At 37.5% G+C, this 22158-nt stretch overlaps 1 long non-coding RNA gene across 5 annotated transcripts in view; it reads left to right on the top strand.

Moving 5' to 3' along the window:
- Positions 1 to 22158, top strand: part of LOC149792880 (uncharacterized) — a 49261-nt gene that overhangs the window by 22098 nt on the left and 5005 nt on the right. Inside the window, exons 2-4 of one of the 5 annotated variants that reach the window (XR_016422654.1) lie at positions 2678 to 2844; positions 14380 to 14519; positions 16518 to 16596. This is a non-coding gene — a long non-coding RNA (uncharacterized LOC149792880). Of the gene's footprint in view, positions 1 to 2677; positions 2845 to 8466; positions 9222 to 13787; positions 14280 to 14379; positions 14520 to 16517; positions 16597 to 22158 lie in introns of those variants that run through there. The other 4 variants (XR_016422653.1, XR_016422656.1, XR_016422657.1 and 1 more) reach the window with 4 other exon arrangements.

Here is a 22158-nt window from a genome sequence, read left to right as displayed (position 1 = left end):
AAAAGGGATCCTTTACCTTTGTGCAACTGTCCCAGCTTCATCCCAATATCTGCTATTATAGAAATCGAAGACGCGTTCTTTTCGTTGACTATATAAACTAATAATAATTAATTCCAATAAGACGATTTTAAACTGCTTCTAATGTTGTATACAGTCCACTGAATAATCACGAGTTGGCCATTACATTTTTAAAATGAAGAGCAAAGCTTGTATGGGTTTTGAATGAATACACCCTTTTCTTGGATTTCCCTAGGCACCCGTTTCTGAATTGATTATTGTTCTATTGCAAGTACATTTGTTTTATGTTCCAGTTAAATTCTCAGTTACACTTAACTCCTTTGATACTTTGAAATTTGAAATTTTATTTAAGGTCGGATATTAAAATAAATAAAAACATCTCATAGTTCTGCAACGGTCAGTTATAGTCAAAAACAAGATCGTTGTTGACATGAAAGTGCATGCGCATCCCACATAAAGCTTCAACACATGTGATTATATACACTCATGTTTCATGTGTGCATATGGCATTAACATATAGAGAGACTAATGCCAATTTTGTTGTTCCAACACGAATTAACATCATGCATGAATGAGAACACAAAATGGACCAAAGCAATCACATTACAAAGTTAAGGTTCATGGTTTGCAACTTGGGGTCAGATTTAAGAACACGTTTCGTAGAGAGAAAGTCAGCAATGAAATTAGAGGCTAAAAGACCAAACCAAAATAATGAAAAAAACTCTTTAAAATGGACAATAGCTACGTGCAAACATTGATAAAAACAAATAAAACTACAGAGATAGAAATAAGCAGTAAATTCTGTTAACTAAAAATTAAAACAGAAATGGGAACTTTCATCTCCAATTATTATACAGATTCCAGACGTCCCACGACTACTTTGGCCAAATTTATTTCCCGGAAAATGAATGACACAGGCACAGGGGGGCCCTCGGCAATTATTTCATTCTCCGAATCATTAAATTCCAGATTATCGACCAAAGCTAAGGCTAATATCGACTTCTTTTTGCATGAGGATCCCTTTGCGTGACTTCCAGACCTCGAATTCTGATAGTAAAATGCAAACAAGGCAAGGATATAAAATAGATGTGTAGAAAGCGATCAATAGTTGGCATATCCATATCTACATGATTCTTAGGGAGGGCGGAGACGAAATGTCGACTTACAATATCGGAGAGCTCGTTTTATCGATTATCTTCTGAGGGAGGTTTTATCGTAATTCGTTATTGTCCTGGTCGTTTGCCTTCAAAGTGCAAAAGTTGGTGGAATTTTTCTGAGTGGTGTGGTTAATAACAGTAATTTAAGAGGATATATTCGATTAAACATGTCGAATGTATATCCTTGATTCATCGGAATTATGGGCCACTTTTGACTGTGTTCCTCCTAAGACAGGATAAATGTTTGCCTAACGGAAGCTTGTGGAAATGTTTTGAAAAAGGGCGATTCCGCGGATGTTTCTTTCCTGATAACGTGTCGTCATTTATTTTGTTATCTTTTATTCCTCTTGTCTTTTCTTTATTTTTCTTGGAGCGCTTGACCTTGATTTTGGTCATCTACGACGTTTGATCATCCGACGTTTCGTCATCCGACGACTGATCAATATTTGCAAACCAACGATCACTGCGATTGATGTTTGATCATTGCACAGTTTGAACATCGAGAAATCTATTGTTAAATTGATTTGTTTAATCTGTTCGATCGTGGTGACATTTACTGTTTAATTGGTATATCTATTTTGATAAGCACGTTTAATATGTATTTACTACATTACTGGGTTCGAGTCTTGGATTCGGCAAATATGGGTATGTGAGAAAGCTTGCCAGTAGCTTATCGTGGGTCGGTGGTTCCTTCCGGGGTTTTCCCGGGTTCTTCCTCCACCATTAATACTGGCCGCCATGTATGGCCTATTGTGTGCTGACAATAGCGTTAAACCCTACAACAAGAACCAAAACTATATAACTGCTCAACCATTCTCATCGTCGTTAAGTGCACTGTGCCCATTACACTGTTGCGTGCTAGTGTTGCACGTGCCATCGCATCCTACGGACCAGCGGACGTATTGAACTTATTCGATGTTACGTCTCATCTGTCATATGCCAAACTCCGTAAATTGCGTGATAAGAGTGAGCATATGTAGATGGAGAGAGAGAGAGAGAGAGAAAGAGGACCCATGCCGGACTAACTCGCTGCCGAAGAGGTGTGCGGGTTATAATTCTGCCATCGAGTTAGGCCGGGTCAACTTCCGTAATGTATCCTGGGCAAAGATCTTCAATTTAAATACCCCGGGACTAAATAACTCACTTGCTTCGCCGTAACCTAAAACAATAAATGACTAACAACAGAAGCTCGTGGAAATAACACCTTCTCTCTCCCTCCCTCCGTCCCTCTCTCTCTCTCTCTCTCTCTCTCTCTCTCTCTCTCATGGATAAGATATATAGTTTGCTCTCCACGTTTTATCAAATGAATAGTTAGAAAATTTCTTCCTTTTTGTCCTCCATATATTGTGTGTATTTATCCATCACTTGCCTCGTAATTGACCTCGGGGACGTAATCTTCGTTCATTTCTTATGGCTATAATTAAGCCACTCTTTTTTTCGCTCTGCACCTAATAAGAAGTTAATCCGAGCAAGTTCTTCAAATTTAATTTCTCTCTTTCCAGAGGGAAAAACACTAAGACAAAGCGGAAGCGACAAATTGTACTGGGGCATCTGGTGCGGAGACTCAGGAAATTGACTTGTGCAAGATACGTCTCCTTGGCAAGAATATATGACTTTATACCATTGTCTTTCCGTTACCACGGGGTACAGTGTGGCAGCCATACATGTGGTAAGTACGCTTAATTTATACTACAGGCATTTTGCTGACAAGGCATCTTTGAGTGTTTAAAAAGGAAAATAGTTACTTGAAATGCAGTACCCACAAATACCTAAAGAGACACAAGTTTCTAGACTTTATTTATGGCCTGAATAAAAAGACTCGGAGAGGTTGTTATTAAAGTGTAAAATGGAATCCAGTATGAATATCAGGTGGCCAATAGAGCCGCAAAGAATTAGCCTTGACTGGCGGCAGAATTTCCTTGAATAAGACATTTTTTACCCATGTAAGAAGGAAAGGCCTAAACATTTTAGACGATACACCTGATCGTGCGTGGGATTAGGCGTGACATCTGTTCCTAAACCTAAGACCGATAATGAATAGAGAACACGATACGACTGTCAGATGCATTGAGTGCATTGCTGTTTCCGGGGAATAACGTTGTTTGATAATTGCAAGCATAAATGATAACGTTTCAGGTTTCTGTGATTTTTGTCTCGCTTTTTTATATAAAAATGCGAAGCAGAGCGAAGATGATGCCGTCGTTGGAGGCTGAGTGGTCTTCAACTAGACTTGTTAAAATATCTTTGCAGCCCAGAACTCTAAAATTCCAACAGTTTCAACCAAATCAGGAACTACAGTATCTCATATCAGTCTGTCAAGTCTTGTACCTTCTTTGCTGCCATGGAAAACGATATTCGGAACTACATTTCCACATAAAGCACAATATGGCAGCGGAAGAAGACAAAGTCACAATCAGAACATTGTCGGTCTTTTCCGTCGCAGCATAAGTGATGCAATCACGAAACCCATCAGATGTATATGCACTCCAATAACTACATCCGTGGTTATATCACGACTTGATGGAAATGGCTCAGCAATGTCCCGTTGCCTTTCATGTGCAAACGTTTCAAAATATAATGCCTAGTCTCGTTATCTTTCCTTTTGGTCAAATAATTGTGATCAAAAATCAAATTGTGAGTGTTTTTGAATGCTTCCTAACGCTTTCCCAGCAGGTAAAGGCATGAATGCATTTAAAATTCGCACCCCCCCCCCCCACACACATATATGCTCACCCCTACAGAGTAATAAAAAAAAATATACAAAAATCCACCTTCACGGACCAATTGTCAAAAAGTTGAGAAACAGTTTCAACGAGCTATTATGTGGATTGTTCTGTCATTTTAGTTTGTTTAGTGTAAAATTTTGTGACGAGTCCTTTTCAGTTAGCCTTGTATACTAATTATAGCCAGGTAGGTTGTTCTTGTTGTTTGGTTGGTTGGTTGGTTGTTTGGTTGGAACGTTGGTTGGTTTTTAAAAATCAGTAGTCATTTGAAAACCTAATTTTATTTGTATGCAGTCTCTTTGATGAAACATAGCTCACATTTTCTTCAGTATGATATAGCCATAAATATGTGTTTAAAAGTGACGTTCAAACAGAAGAAAAGCAACACCAAAACCCCACACACAAAAAAACCCCCAAAACAACATATATCAAAGACGAAGTTGTCACAGGAATACAGTGAAATAGTAGAAATTTAATAGAATTATGTGTGATGTTGTGGCAATCCATAATTATTATTATTATTATTATTATTTAATTTGTTTTATGTATCTTTCTTGTTGCAAGTGTTCAGTTTGCGTATCTAAAGAGAACTCAGTTTGGTGAGTTTTTTGCAGTTATGCTAGTTGTATCTTTAATGCCATGTCTGTACAGAACATTACCTACGTATCCAAGATTTGACCTTTGATCCTTCAAATTCATAAAAAAATTAAATTCAGCCCTGCCTCATAGATACTGGAGTGCGCAGGAATTATTTCTGTCGTAATGGGCAAGGCCGCAAGCAACGAAACTAGCCTTCAAATTGATGCCGGTAAGGTTAACGGAGAGGCAAGCTCCCAAAAACAGATTTGTGTAGTTTCATATAATTGGGACAAGGGGGTTTGTTTAATTTGTATAGCAGTCTTGCAGGGCAACTTCCTTCCTCCCTCCATAGTATGGTTGCCCTTGTTCGTAGTGCTCGTCGTAAATATTCTTAATTTTAGCGGATGTGTGTGTGTGTGTATATATATATATATATATATATATATATATATATATATATATATATATATATATAATTACAACCATGTTGCTTCTTGTTGCTTTGATGAATGGATGGATGGAATCAGTTCTGTTTGCCACTTCGATTCTTTGCACTACTGGTTTTTGCTCATCTAAACGGAATATTGATTTCCTATGGGGGTAAGTGCCTGACCAAATTATGAATAAGGCTTTACATCAGATTCCACTCTTATAATTATGAAATTGTAGTTTTTGAAGGACAAGACAATCAAACTGGAAGTAGAAAATATAAATATGAGAGAGAGAGGAGAGAGCTCTAAATGACTTCCAGCATGTGGATGTGCGCTTAAAATATATCCACAAATTTCTCCATGTACCATAATACATTCCGATTGTATGCATGCCTTGATGTCAAGAAATCTTTATTTTGCACCATATGAAATTTACTAAATGTACAAGAATTCTTTGCATCAAACTAAGAAAGTAGTAAGCGATTGATTATATAGTGCTTAAATTCAGAATAATTGAGTGTATGCATAACCTTCATATTTTTGTCGAATAAATATTACTGAAAACACGTACAAGCAAACCATTCAGACTTAAGGCAACTAGATTAAACTATATCGCACGAAAAGAGGTTTGATTCCATTTGTTTTCACTAGTTTGCATTCGCCGTGCTCACGCTGCCAACATTTGGTGGTAGATAATCATTCTCAGCGGATAAAATAAAAGTATATCCGGGTGAGCCAAGAATTTAGTTGCTCCCGCCCTTTTCGGGTCAAGATGTGGGGGCGCCGAGGTCATGCAACGTTTGTGCGTCATTCTTCCTGTGCTTCAGATAAATCGCAATGCAATCTTTCGCGTTCTAAAGTCAAGTAGAACCTGAGAATTATGGTATATATGTAGTAAATATATTTTTATGTTAATGTAATTAAATAAACGACAACCTTTTGAATTAATCCCAATCTATATTGCTGTAAACTTCTAGGAAATCTTGGTAATGAGTGATCCTACTCTACCGTGCATACGTGCGTGTATTTTTTATATTTGCATGACTTTAGGTAGGGATATAAACTCGTGTGGACGATGTACACATCAGGGTCATACAGTTTTCAGACCTATTTTTAGGAAATCGTCTAGGTGTTGGCGTTGTGGGAACAATATCTACCTAGGAAGAAAAGAAAAAACAAAACAAACATGGGAACTTGGCAGACTTCAAAAAGTTTATCGCGATTATCACAACATCGCCCTACCTCACCTCGACTTCAAATCTTTTGATACTTCGTCCACCTGAAAGTTGTTTCGTAAGAAATCGTAAACCGTGGGGTTTTCATGCTGCCCAATGGCGCTATCTGACAATTCTTAAAATATTGTTATATTCTCAAATCCACCTCTGTCTCTCTCTCTCTCTCTCTCTCTCTCTCTCTCTCTCTCTCTCTCTCTCTCTGAACAGGTCTAATTACTGAAAATGGAAGTTAATGGACTAGAATGCTGCAAGAATTTGTTTGGGAGGGTGAGACTCCAGTTAAACGCGAGCGCAACTGTGCGTTACTTATGTACCTTGACGAAGTCGTTTATTTTATTTTTCATGGCACTTATTGTCAATTCCGGAAAACATATTTATGATTTGATTTGCGATCAAACCTGCTTAATGTATGAATGTTTTCTACGCATAATACTCAAATGAGTCGAATTATCATCGGATTAGCTTGGCTTGTCAACGCTTTTACAACTTTATGTCTGGTGTGATTTTTAAAATAAATATACTTTGCAGATTTTTATCAAACACTGTTACATAGTCTTATACCAGTATAATGCTTGATTACTTTGGTTATGAGTTTGATCTGCGCACAGCTTTGAAATATTCTTTTATCTGATTTGCTGAGCTTGTTTCAAATCTGGGGACTACCATTAGGTATGATTGTTGGGTTTTTTCCTTTTCTCTCCAGAATTGGTAAGCTGACTTCTTCATTGTTTTAGACAGTTCTGTAATTGTTGACATCAGCGTATATTAAAACGCGATCTTGCATCTTCTTGGCTGATATTAGTTCCTCTCTCGATGTAGGGACTGTACTTCTTATGCTATTTCCATGCAACTTGGTGAACAAGTTTAAATCGTCACGCTTTCACACGAGTTGAGTTATGAGCAAAAGTCTGTGCATGTTAATTTATCATTTCATTTATCTTCGGAAAGAACTTTGTTTAGTAACATTTGGTAACGTCGACATGATATACAGTTTTGGGAGGTAGTTTACAAATCCAGTTGTCGTTCTTTACTTTACAGAGTTAGCTGTGAAATGATCAGCTATTATGCGACATCAGGCACACTCTTTTGTTTATTAAAAATTTATTAAATATAATTTTCAAAATTTGCTTTCTGTTCTTTCAAAGTCATGGTTCGTTCATTGCCGTGCTCATACAGTATGTTGTTTCTACGTCAGAAACATGAGTTCTAAGACCAGACACGTAGAATGATAGTTTGTTCGATGTACTCTAGCGCTCTGTGCATAAACCTTGACTGATAATACTGTTGATTACCGATAATATTTAGTTGAAGGAACCACATCAACCTATACACAGCAACACAACACCTACATACCTATGTATAGCATCAACATGTAGGTAAATACCTACGTGTCGACGTAAGAAAAGAAGTTTGTGAAGTCATGGTTACATGCATATATATATATATATATATATATATATATATATATATATATATATATATATATATATATATATATATATATATATATATATGTGCAAGTTCTGAACGTAGTTGCCTGTTGATATGTCTGTGTTCGCGCATAAGTACATAGATACACAGGAACAGTTATACAGATAAGTAGGTACCAGTGAGTTTGATTTTTAATTTTTAGGGTGTATATATAGGTAAGATAATGTGTGTTGAGTTAGACGGTGGTCTTGTTGGGCTATCTCTTTGCACGCCGAGTATCTATTCAGACTTGATATAAATGCAGGTGTAAATGAAAAGCGAACTATGTCCCCACATTTTCTGCGCAGATGCATGTTGGTGTGAGCATGGAATCTCGTGCTGGTTCATATTTAGTAACCCAGCATGTTCCTTGAAGTAGATTTTTCACGTTAGTTCTTGTTCTTCCATCCCAGAGGTGGGTGGTACTCCATGAAATTATTTATCGGTTGATGCATGGTACGTGGCTGATGATTCATTGTACAACCATATCTCCGATGCTTGGGAAACGAGTCTCATCTGGCTGATAAAGTCGATTTAAAATTTAAATCGGGGATATTTCTCTCCATTGATTCATCCCATCATCCGACATGCATTACTTGACAGATCTGTAGTTTTGGTATGTCATACGTTTCCGATGCGCCACTCCTCATTATATCCATCCCCAACCGAACCTCCCGTTAAAAGGATAAACTAGAAATGGTTCGCTACGGTTAGATAGGCTAAGTACGTTAAAAAATATTTACTAAATGCTACCAGCAAAACTTTCTTAAACCACTTATATCGTGACCTATTCTAGGTTTATGGAAAGTGTATAGATAAGTTTGTTGAGTGCTTTTTGTTTCTTTTTTTTTAGCCACATCTCCTTAATACAGTTTTGGATCTCGCTATGAATTGTCGTCCACATGGTAGTTATCTCACCATCGAACATCACGAGCATGAGGAATACGTCGGAAATTTTTGCAGTGGCTTCATGTTTGGGCTCTTGGGAGTTATGAGTCTGGTTTTAAAAAATGCATAAGAAGCGTTCGAAGAGTTACTGAGACCAAAACAAACCCAAACACCAACCCAACCCATTCCCCCCCCCCCACCCCGAAAAAAGTTTTTGGTAAATAGTGTATTTGGTGTCTTACAGCTTTGGGTTTTTTCTTCTCTTTTTCCGAAACATTGTTGATAATAAATATATTCTTCGACGCAGACATCATTGGTTGGAGATACGTTTCTGCTTCTAATTTTGCGATATGCGAGGTTTTTGTGAAACGATGCAGCGCACCAAAGACACCAAAATGGCAGCCATTTTTCACCGCTAGTTTTCTTCTCGAAGCGGTTGTCATTCGCTAAAACATTTCAACCATTATTTAGAGCGATTGAGATAGAAAAGGAATGCAGAAAATCCCAAATGTATCTAAATACTCGTGATGTGTGGGATGGTGTGATCTGCAAATTTCTTGGAATCTCCAACGTCTCTTCACCGTCATCGTTATGCTCATGAATTTTAAAATAAAGTTAGTTTGGAAGCTAAGTATACGCCGAAAATTAAGAAAGATGGATAGAAAGAAGATGATTGTCTGATCCGAATTTCCATTGTATCGATATTTACGCTCACCCACAGTCTCCCTTTGTACAACGACGTATTATTTGCCTTTCGGACACACCTTTCTATCCTCAGGAATTTAGCGCATTTTTGCTAATTATACGCAGTTTCATAATTTTATAAAAATTAATGTTATTAATATACTTCGAAATTTGTTGAATGGTTAATGGGTCATAAACTCCCAGGTGTTGTAATCCTGTTACCTGAATTATTTTGTGTGTCACTGCTCCAGTGGCCTAGTGCGGGAGGTCGTGGGTTCGATCCCCGGCCGAGTCATACCAACAATGGTACTAACAGCTGCCTCGCTTGGCGTTCAGCATTAAGAGGCTATTGTTAGGACAGGTCGGCCTGGTGTCAGGATAATGTGACTGGGTGGGACATCATGCTTCATGTCTGCGGCATGATGCCCCAGTGCTAGATGTCACTATAAACTGCCACATTGCAGACATCTTAGCATTATGACTGAAAAATTGTTAAAGCTACGTTAAAAATAAAAATCACATCACTTTGTGTGTCAAAATCAGAAGGACGATAATGGGTTGTGGATTTTTTAAAAATTATTTATTTATGTATTTGTTTTAAGTGGACAGGTAAATACAAGTTATTCTTGCTGATATTTTGTTTAAACTTTGAACCAAAGAATACACCCAATAACTTTGTGTTAGGATACAGTGGCGGCGCGAGCGCGACGGGAACGCCGTAGTGAGCTTGTTTGAAGCTGAAAGTTGCATAGTATTTCACCTCAATCATCTTAGCATAGCAGTAGCAATTCTGGAAAAAAATTGCGGGGGTGGGGGGTACTGACCAAAAAATTGTTCTGTATAGAAAGGTATGGGCACCATTAAAGAACATTGTTTCCATGTGCCTCGGAAGAGGCGCCTCTAGAGACCATTGCCCTGGGCGCTTTGAACCGTCGCGCCGCAACTAATAGGATAGGCAGTCGCACGACCAACGTTCTCGTCATTGTGCCTCCCGCCCTGGCATGCCATTTATCGTGGATTGAGGTCCTGCCCAGGCCAGCTGAGATCAGATGATATAGTGCCTCTGGACTAAGCACGTTTCTCCTCCCATCGACTTGGAACTATATGGCCATGCACATGTGGACTGAACCGATGGTGGAATCTAGCCCACGCACTTCTGGTCACGAATCCAATGCCTTAACAACTTAGCTACGTCATATTCGGATGTAATGTGCTATAACTTCAAGAGATCAGTTTTTCTTGGAGGAAAGTTTACGATGCAACTGAAGAGCCGACCATACCCCCTCCCCCAATAAAAAAAAAAAAAACAGTAACAACTACAAAAATGTAGAAAATACCAATGCAGAAGTGTATTTTACAAACAGACCATGTCTTAGTGTTATGTAGCATTGAATAAAGTAGAAATAGATGATAATTTAAATGCTATAGCACATGACCTTAGTAACCTTTTCACTTTTGGAGCATAGCTGGTTCAGCGCGCTCTACATGAGGGTTCAAATCCTTCCCAGACCAAGCCATTTCGGCCGCCATGATGAGATTTTGGTAAGGCGCTAAACTACAGTTGCAGCTAAACGATATAACATTTGATGTTTACATGGGCCGTTAATAATATCAATCTGTTGGGAGGGGGGGGATTTTATTTGGCACAACTTAAGTTCTGTAATGAGATTTCGTGGAACTCGACTGGGCTTGAATATACGAGGTAGATTATATCGTGGTGATTTGTTATCTACTTATTATCTGAATCTTCCTTTCCTTCAGGACAGTCGATAACTCTATAAAACACGTAAGGATGCCGATGAGAAAGGTTTACTTTTATCTTTCTTAAAAAATATATATTTTTTCGGCAATACGTTGTACATTACAGTATGTGGTAACATTGTTTATACAAATGTTGTATTGTCTGTAGAAATAGTCCTTTAAATATTTAATTATATATAAAACTCTTTGTTTCCCAGCATCGGTATTCCTTATTGGAGATAAATTAAAATAAATACATCCGTTATCATAATTCATCGGGTTCATGTTTAATTATATGTTGAGTGTAATAAATTCATAGTCGTCTTTATAAAAAATATTGAGCCCCTTTACCCGAATTAAATGCATATTTTCGCGAGAACGTATTTCAGATTCTTCAGTACTTTTAAGCATGTGCTCACAAAAATATCAATGAATGAGTTTCAAGCCAAATAGATACCGAGTGGCCGAGTGGTCTAAAGCGCTCTCCGTTACGGATCACTGCCATCTCACCTCTGTCTGCGTTGGTTCGAGTCTCGATTTCAGCCAATGTGGGTATGTGAGAAAGCTTGCCAGTAGCTTCTCGTGGGTCGGTGGTTCTTTCCGGGGTTTTCCCGGGTTCTTCCTCCACCATTAATACTGACCGCCATGTATAGCCTATCGTGTGCTGAAAAATGGCGTTAAACCTTACAACAGCAACAACAACTAAATTGATAACCTGCACTATCTAATAACAGATATTCACTTCTAATATTATCAATTGATGAATTTATTTTGTTTTCATAACTTTTCAGTCATAACTGACTAAATGCACACCATTATTGTTTTTTTTTTTTATTTTTTTTTATACATATATTTTGTTGAACTTACAAAATTGTCCCCCCATCCCACCCCCAGAAAATCGGGGATAATTACTACCTGCTGGACTATGCCAATTAGTGTCTGCCTGAATATCGGTAAACGTTTAAACATTTATATAAATATACACCAAAACGTCTTATAAAGTTCGTGTGGGAGATAGGGACGGAGGTGGGGATGAATATGTGGTGGGGTGCCCTTGCCATGTCGTAGGAAACAACGTACATAACCTGACAAAAATCATCGAAGAAGCAGACAAACGTAATCTAAAACTCAATCGTTGGAGTACGTGAGGTGAGGGTAGGATAAGGTAGGCATTTACCAGTTTCGGAACAAACTATATGGAGCTCACGTGTACATATGTAACCTGCTGAGGGGGTGAGGTGCCAGCAGTGGTACCAGTCAGCATTCCAAGTTTGGTGGCCGGTTGGCAAAATCAGTTTATGGCGATAATAATAATAATAATAATAATAATAATAATAATAATAATAATAATAAATAAATAAATAAATAAATAAAGAAAAACACATCGACAACAGATTACATTTTATATAGAACAAGTCATTCCACGGGATCAGCACATTCAGAATTAACATTCCGTACAGTAAGTCGAGCACTTGTAAATTTTTCAGGGGGAGGGAAAAGAGAGAGAGAGAGAAAGAGTTGTTGTTGTGGGGTTTAACGCCATTTTTCAGCACACAGTAGGCTATACATGGCGGTCAGTATTAATGGTGGAGGAAGAACCCGGGAAAACCCGGAAAGAACCACCGACCCACGAGAAGCTACTGGCAAGCTTTCTCACATACCCACATTAGCCGAATCCGAGACTCGAACCCACGCAGACAGGTGAGATGGCAGTGATCCATAACGGAGGGCGCTTTAGACCACTCGGCCACTCGGGGAAAGAGAGAGCGAGATCCTGTTGGCGGGAATGAAGTGCTTGCAGCCATACTATATCCATAACGCTCATAATATATGGACAGTCTCGTGTTTTAATTCTCTGTGTTCCAGTTCTTCATCTTTACGAAATAAATAACAATCTAACAATATGTTTTCAGCAAGCGGAAACAGTTACTGACAAAACTGTTGAACGTTGACTGGTGCTATTACCGCTAAACCGGTGGATGCCACATTTACTGACAGAACTGTTGGAACGTAGACTACTACTACTATTTCATCTATTGCTGCTGCTACTACGATCTAGATTAAATTTGTTGTTGATTTCTAACCGAGCTTTCAGCAGATTATTATGCAAAGAAAATAGCAAACAGACACCAAGGCGCCTTTCCCACGGACACACAGAGGCAGTCGACCCGGGTTGACCTGGGCGTGTGTGGCGGGTATTGAACTCGCGACCCTTGGATTACGATGGTGTGTGTGCGTGTGTCTGTTAATAGTATGCTCTGCATATCTGCTGAATGAACGAAATGTACATGCCGGGATGCAGCTGCTTTCCGCATTGTTTGATAATGCAGTATGAAAGGTGCTAAATAATTTAGACAACCGACAAGCATCACTCGCATTGATGTCAGTGACGACTACGACGATTGCTGATAACGAACGATATGTAAAGCAATTTAAAATCAAAATATCGGGGCAAGAAATCGTCACACGCATCATCTCAACGCTTTTCCCACCCACACCTCGGGACCACCGTTCGTCTGATTTTCCAAACCGCTGGATGGGAAATACACTCAACTTTATAGTTGTGTTGCCCCAAAGTTTTAAAGCATTAGTGGAGAGGATTGTCGCTAGCATCACCTTTTAAACGAGTCAATGGTCAAATGTGCAAAGCGCGCGCGCACACACACACACACACACACATATATATATATATATATATATATATATATATATATATATATATATATATATATATATATATATATATATGAAATATGCATCACATGAGACTAATTTTGAATTATCCCGGATCTCCTAGGATTGAATATGAACATGGGGATGTGTGGTATATGGGGGTAGGTAAATTCAGCGATAATGGTGGGGATTTGGGATGGCGAGCCGTTGTTGTTATTAGTGCTATTATCATCTCAGCAATTTCGTATATGTTAGTACTGTTCAGATCCTCATTTGTGCGCTGATGATAATGTTTGTTTTTTTAATTAAGATTCCAATTCAGATATCGAATCGTTAAGATGTTTCTTTTCAACGAACTCTATTTCATTTTTCAATCACATATATACACCTTCCTTCGCATACGAGTTGAGGAATTTTTCACCTGTTCCGAGCGACACGCCCATTTAAAGTTAATTGATGCGTGGCAGTATACATGTGGCAAGGAACAGATAACTGATCATGTGATAAAGTAAAATAATTTGATTGGAAGATGTTCAGGGAGTAGCTTGCCACCTGGAAGAAATAATCAAGCACGTGATAAATATCTACCATTTCATTGGCTAATACAAGAATTATATAAAGGTCATGAACTTGTAATAGAAGGATAAAGTTGGCGCTTTCAAGACATGTGACGGATAATAGGTATGTTTAGCTAACCATTTTAACATCATTTGGGAATCTATTTCCTTGAAAGGCAACTTTGCATGTAAATTATGGCCAGTGTCTTATTCTGCCTTTGCAGACGAACACGGTGAAAACGGCAGGTGCGCGTGAAGTGGCATTTCTGGAATGTGGTGAAAACTTGATACACAAGGTAGCGCCTGCTCAACTCCACGTGGCATCAACTTCCTGTACCATCCGCCCAGTTTGACAAGCTGACAGGTAATTTTTGTGTATCCAAGTTTGTTAACATTGTTAGTTTCGTTGTTTCATTTGCTTGAAATATTGGCAGTTTGGACACGACGGCATTAATTATACCTTGATTTTTCCTGATTGAATGCCCTGGTTATAATATGTCCTACTTGTTCGGTGATGTGTGCCGTAAATATGCTTCATATGTGGTTAAAATGTGTCCGTTTCAAGAATGCATCATTCAAAGCACATGCCGACTGGAGTTATTGTAAAACTTTGGGGGAAAGAAAAAACGGAAAGCGCCTAATTCATCGCCCATTTCTGTTCTTTCAAGGGGTGATTTACCATGCCTATGACGCCAAATGTTTGTACCAAGGATGGTTAGCGTTTTTTATTTTTCTTCACTATTTCCGTATATTACATACATTCTGTTTAAGGTTGAGAACCGATTTAAAATACGAATAAATAGATTAGACGTGAACAATACTAAAGGCTTGTGCAGCAATTTACGCCGTTCGTAAAGAAACAAATTTGCAATGAGTATTGTACATCCCTGGATTTTACCAATTTTGGAAATTGTAGTATATGATGTCTTGCAAGTTACATGTGTTATTGGTAGTCCTACATGTAAGACATAGCACATTTTGATTTTGTTAAGGTGCTCTGTCTTACTATGCAAATAACGGCCTTGTATAGTGTGTTCCGATGTCATTGACATCGGCATGAGTAATCAAAGTTTCAGGAACATCTCACACATTTGGCAGCCTATATCGACATTTTTCCACTAATTTATGTGTAATTAATGTACTTACTGTGCTGTCTTTATCCTGGTGCAATGAAAATATGACACTAGCAGATTGGTGCATTTTCACGTTCCGTTGACATACATTTGAATTTGTTGCAATGCGACAGTAGTCGAAGTATGCCGAAGTGAGTTCAAGTAGGTTGATGTTTGGGATATGTTTCTTGAACGAAACGAACCGTTGCTTACAGTTCCAATAGGCATAATATATTTTTATTCTTTTCGTTAAAAAATAATGTTTAAACTTTATCCGATTTTGGCATTTTCGGCTTTCATCGCATTCCAGCCAATTGAAAAGTAGGCCAAAGAAACTTGAAAACGGGTCCATTTTTTTGTGAGAATTTGAATTTATTAGAGAAAAGGCATCATCGTAAGTAAAGTCTGACTAAAACATTATAACTTTACTTTGTAGAAAGGCGTCATTATTTTATTTGTCAGTTGTGTGAAATATTCCTGAAAATTTTACTTTCATAATGATGATAGCCGACATCAAAACACACTACACAGCGCCTTTAGTTAGGCTGTAAGACCCTGGCGCCAACAACATAATATCAGCGTCAGGTCTTACAGGTAGGACTAGTGTTATTGGGTCCTTGGAATTTGGAACATATAGTTTGACAAACAATGCCTTCCCTATACATTCCTATTTGAAACGATAGAATCCACTGCGAGAGAATTGATATATTCATGTCTCTGCAGTCGCAAGTACTGTTGTGCTATATATTTAAGATTCACAATTTATTGACAGTCATAACATCCAACATAGTATCAAGCTGCATGCATGTCTTGCCTGCTTGTAATTGTTAACATTTGTCTCGTTTATTATTACAAAATCTTGCTTTGTGTAAATGCTGTCTCATACACTAGTGGAAATGCGTATGATGGCTACAATAGTTCCCGTACTTGTAAAATATGTAGCCCATTCATGCATACAGGTAAGGTTTATTTATGGTAGGTAGCTGATGGCAGTGTCGTCGCGTGGGGGGGGGGTGCAGACCGCACTGGGTGACACCATCTCAGAGGGGTGACACCAAAATGAAAAATTGCAAATTTTACAGAACACACACTGCTCGGTCTAGTCAGATTTCATAAGCGGATAACCGATCATAGTTAAATACATGACAAGCAGGCACATCAGTAAACTTCGCTAGAGTGATGCGGGAGTGCGGACTGCACCGGGTGACACCAAAATGACATTACTAAGGATTCTGTATGGTCTGTTGCAGAAGGAGGACCATGGGGGTGACACCATGAGCTACTGCACTGGGTGACACCAACCCGAGTGATGCCACTGGCTGATGGCAGGTACTATACGTTATGTTTAAATTGCGCTAAAATGAAGGACTCTGTAATTTGACCATTTGTCAAGACGCCAAAGTGACTGGAAGAAGACCAATATGGCAGCACCCATCACAATGTACGTTTGCCATGTGCCTTGTAAAGAAGTTCTATTGTACATGAAAAATCTAAGTTGTGTTGCTTCTTGCTTACTCTTCATGCAATACGTTAATTACATTGCCAAAGCTCAATTTGACATGAAGCAATCTATTGCAGATAAATTGTAATATCAACTCGCTGCATACAGGTTAAAGTGAGAATGGTTCATAATCCCCCCCCCCCATGCTAATTATCTTAACCCAGAAGTATGTTCAGCATATATTTTACATTCCAAACGCGTATAATGAAGTACTTTACTCATCATTTAATAACTACTTTCATACGATACTTTGAATTGTATCCGGATTCTTGCTCGATTTGAAAGTTATGTTTCAGGTGGGTTTTTAAAAAAAAATGTTATATTCTATTCTCATTTGTTCTGCTACATGTTAAATAATAACCACCAATCAGAAATCAATCGATTATTCTCTGCGTGACAAACTGGAAGTATTGGCAGAGCAACTGAGACTTCATGAGAAAGTCATTAGATGTGTCAGGTACTTAAGCGGAGATGCTGTCAGTGTTCATTTCTCGAATCGTGCAAAATTTGCAAGAATTGTATGCACTTGGAGTACAGTAAAGCATGAGAACTGCAAATTCATTGAAAGTCTTGCATATGAAAATGTGCTTGGCGAAGTTTACAATTTTTATTTAAACATTCTTGTAACATCTTTTTTTCGGGTAGCAAATGTTCCATATCTGGGTTCTCTAAGCATGACTAAATTTGATTTGAACATCGTGCCCAAGTATAATAATTATGGTGTTTGAAACATTCATGAAGAAAGTCTTGCAGATACATGTTTTAAAGTATGGGCTACCTAGAAAAGTTCATTTGGCAAATACTTGCTGATGATAATGAGTAATTGTTAAAGTTACAAAATATCAGTTTATTGGAGCTGGGAAAGTGTTAACGGAGACACCAGTGAGTGATTTTGAGCCCGAAATAGTGTTAAATACATGGACAAAAATTGGATGGCATGACCCTTTCAGTGGTATTTCGAAATAAAAAGTACAAAGGGCAGAATACTATGCCTAATTAAAATGCAATTTTCTTTTTTTCAGTTAATCAAATTCGCCCTGTGGATCATGTGCTTTAAAACCATATACATCCATCCATATCAGGGTTGAGATAAATTGAATAAAATAAGGGTTAAAAAAATGCAATTAAGTCGAGATATTTATTTTAATGCCTCTGTCTGCACAAGCATTGATGGACTAAATTCCCTAATACAGCATTATGGAACAGATAAGAAATTTGGCATAGTAGTCAATAAACTACTGATTTAACAAAGAAAGTTTGTTAGTGAAAAATCCTATTTCGGGGCATATGTATCCAAAAGATAATCTGTGATCTCTGGAAAATTGAACATAAGTCACAAAGATCTGTTTCCCAACATATTTAAGCTGACAAAGCTCGCTATGAGTATGCCCCTTCAGAAAGAAGCACAGAACAATATTAGTGAAAAGGATGCTCAGAAATCATTACTATATTAAACCTGATGCAGCTAGAGATATTGATTTCAGTAGAGCTATAAGAAAGTCAAGCTTGGAGAGAGAGAGAGAGACAGATGTGGAGGTTTACATAATTATTGACCTGTGACTATTTCTTTCTCCGGGACTCCCCTCCTTTCTTCTTTGAGATAGGGCTTCCTTTAGACAAATTCCTGTCATCATCTCCTTAAATTGTACATGGGAAACAAATTTGGAATTTTTCATCTTTATGCAGAGATATTTAAGCAGTGAATGAAGGTGCTGATGGAATAAATGAAATTAGCATAAATGAGCAATGGGGTAGATGTCAAACTGCTCAAGTTTGTCACCTTGTGCAAGTTGAAAGAAAACTGTAGAATAGGACTGGGTGTAGTCGATAGTTTTCCTTCACTAACAAAAATACAAGTACCTGTGGCTGCAGCAGTCTTTTGCATCTGCAGGAAATGAAATGTGATATACTGTTGGTATTCAACCTTATTTTTATGCCTGGATTTGTTCTAGATGAGATTTTAATTGCATGAGGAAATTGCATTGTTTCTTCTGTTTTGAAGATAACATTGTAATGTCTTCCAAGTGTAATGGAGACCAGAAATTGGTAATAGTTTTCAAATCATTGATGTTGTACAAAACAAGGGGAGTTTCATGGAGCCACCATGAAATGGACAAGAATGTTGGATAAAAATCGCAACCAGTAGGTAGTCTGTCTGAAAGTATTGTTATCTTGTCATCAGTGAGACTTGCATATAAATATATGGTAGCTATATATATTTGTAGTCTGCATACTGGAAATAAACCAAGAATGTCAATATACATGAAATGGCACCACCTACCTTTTGAAGATGGAAAGACCAAGTTCATTTGTGTATCGATAATGTATTATATCACAGGATGCATAGTGAACCATTGATAGGAGATGCGTGTATTGTTTCGTCTCTAATGTCTGGGTTCATCGGCTTGACAAAGATGGTTGTCAAAGTAAATTTGACTGGAACAATCATTCTTTTGTAGCTTGAACCTTGCATCAATGAAGTTTTACAAATCTGTGTTTAAAATACATACTGCCTGGCTGATTTGCAATGTGTTTGATCTTGTACAACATTTTTGTTGGACAAAACCTGTTGATAGGACAGTTTTTTAAGTTGGGAAGTATGGCAGTTTATTGGAGCTGTCACTGTGCGAATGGAGATTGCAGGTGATTTTGGAGTGATGTTGAATGAGTCTAATGTACAGAATTAAATGTAGAAAAGGCAGAATACAGAATCTAATTAAAATGCATACAATTTAAGTCTGATTTTCATTTCATTTCTCACTTTATTTTGACTTGTGGGTGAGTATAGTTTTATACCATAAGATGTTGGATCCTGTGCCACAAAGCGATCTTGCTCTATGTGGTCAAGGAAAAGATAGTGTTTTTAAAGTTATGATAGGCAAGTTTTTTGTGAAAAATAACATATTTAATGTGATTATGTTGTTGGGGGGGGGGGTACAATGGGATGAAAAGTTGCTAGGGTCGACAATTAGAAATGGCCAGTCGGCAAACTGGAATTTTTTTGTTGTCCTAAGGGTTAATATAAAGTAATGAGAATCAGAAATGAAATTGAAAAGTAAATTAATTTGTTCCAATTATCTTTTGTCTTAAAGTGGACATTATGGTGTAGATAGCTTTAAACTCTAATACAGCATTATGGAACGGGTAAGAAATCTGGCACAGTCGGCAAAGAACGGGATTTGGACAGAGGCTGTGTTGCTGAAAAATCTTGTCTTGGATAAGATATATCAGAGATGGTATCTCTGAGCTGTGGAAAATTGTACATGGTAACCATAAAAGAACAATTCACCAAATTGCTCAAGCTAATTTTGTATATGCCACATCAGGTGGCAAATTTAGAGGGTTCTTGGCATAGAACAATATTCATTTCCTACTTAGTCTTTTCTAACCCACCCCATTGTTACTTGGCAATGCAGGGAACTTTTCCCACCTAAATAAAATCATTACATTACAGCATTTAGCCAACAGTCTAGCACTGGCTTCAAAATGACCTTGTTGAGCAAGTAAACTCCATGTACGTAGGAAAGGTGTTAATAGGTACTCTGGTACCGGTCAGTTCATAATGGGTACTCTGGTGGTACTGGTCAGTTCATAATTTTCTGGGTGAGGAAATTAGCAATAGGGTACCCATTTACTTAATGAAAAAAAATAACTTGTTTCAAAATTCAGATCAAAGATTATATCTGGCGACATTAGAAAACTTGCAAGTCACAGAACGACCAGTAAATTTGTATGCTTGTCTCAAGCAATATTTATCCATCATAGACCTCCATCTTCTGATTTTATATTTTCGATGTGTGCGAACATTTGGCTGTGCATGTCAAACAGTTTCCATATTTTCTATTTATTGTCATAGCTGTACAAGACACATTAACAAGAAAACAGGTTTCTTGAATTTTAAACTGTCACATATTCAATTTACTATGATACACACTTAAGTAGCCAACCAGTCTATATTGAAAAACATGGCGCCAAATATAAAGTGAAATGGGCTTTATCGATGTGACTTGTGGATGTTATACAAATAAAATGCATTATAGGAGTGTGATTTTTTGTTAAACTGAAGAATCAAGATAAAGTATAAATCCATTGTGCTTTACAAAGTTTGAAAGAGGAGTTTGATGTAATGTAATGCAGCAATGAGAATTTGTGGACTTTATGCCTTTCAGCTAAAGTTAAACATGTGATGCAGACTAATTAAAACGAATGTTGCGTATAAATTTATTTTTTTTGTTTTGTCTTTGTATTCTCGTACCAATCCATAGATTTAGCCAATTTGTGACAAGAATTTTTATTAACGACAGATCATGCAAGTAGCAAAAAACAAATTTCATGGTTTTCTATAATTATGGTAAGTAATATAGATTACTTTTTGTCAGACTGCTTTTGTGCAACTCGTATTAGTAAAAATTAGGCTTATGCTTTTCTTGAAGTGGGCATGCACGAACTTTCCCTTTGATCTGGTCCCTGGGTAACCGATAATTAGGATTGATGGTTACCTGGTTGTCTTTTCCTAAAATGTTGAAATCAACATTTTCACCATTTCGTCTTTGCTGAATCAGCAAATCAAAGTTGGATTTATTCACCCTCCCTTGTATAAGTGAACATTATACATAATAAATACAGAAATAATGCACATGCCTAAGTAAATCATCTCCATTGTGTGATGACCACTTTATATAGAAAACAAAAGCTTCAATAATTTGTTTACTTTTGGAAATTTAATTACGTGAGTGTTTAAAAGACATAAGTCAATACGCTTCTTGCTGTACCTCAAATGTTTCCTGGCAAGTGCATTATTCAGATTTTTATATCCAACTGAGTAGGCAAGTAGTATGCCTGTAGTATTGCCCTTCACTTGCACCCATTGTGTATAAATCAGTAAAGCTGGCATTCAAGTATGATACTGCGTCAGGTTATTCTTTTTAAAAACTGGTTTGAGGAAATTGAAGGCCCCTGTATCATACTTGGAGAAACACTATGCAAGTGTCCTGTTCACTGCTGTTGGAGACTAAATATTTACAGAAATTCAGACATGCAAACAATGTCCACTGGAATGATGTGGATTTATTTACTAGACTGAATTTTTCACCTTGTACATTAGGTGGATATGATCAGGTAACAGGTGTGTTAATTTGTACATGGTTACTTTTATGTACAACTATTGTCACTGGGTTGCTGTGCTATAAATAGAAACAGGTACAAAAATGAATAAGTAATTACAGGCCACATGGAGAGGCAAATTTCCCTCTTATAATACAGGTAATGAATTAACAACAGAGCTGGCTTCCTCGGGCACAGAAGTGTTTAGGATTGGACCACTCCTTGTTTACAGGTCCGGAATAAACTGAGCAAACATTTATGCAGAAATAATCTAGTGGATTTTCATT

The sequence above is a fragment of the Sinohyriopsis cumingii genome, chromosome 8 (genome assembly GCF_028554795.1).
Source record: "Sinohyriopsis cumingii isolate HCF-2022 chromosome 8, ASM2855479v2, whole genome shotgun sequence".
Classification (NCBI taxonomy): Eukaryota; Metazoa; Mollusca; class Bivalvia; order Unionida; family Unionidae; genus Sinohyriopsis; species Sinohyriopsis cumingii.
The sequence above is the reverse complement of the archived record's forward strand: the minus strand, read 5'-3'. Positions and strand labels throughout refer to the sequence as shown.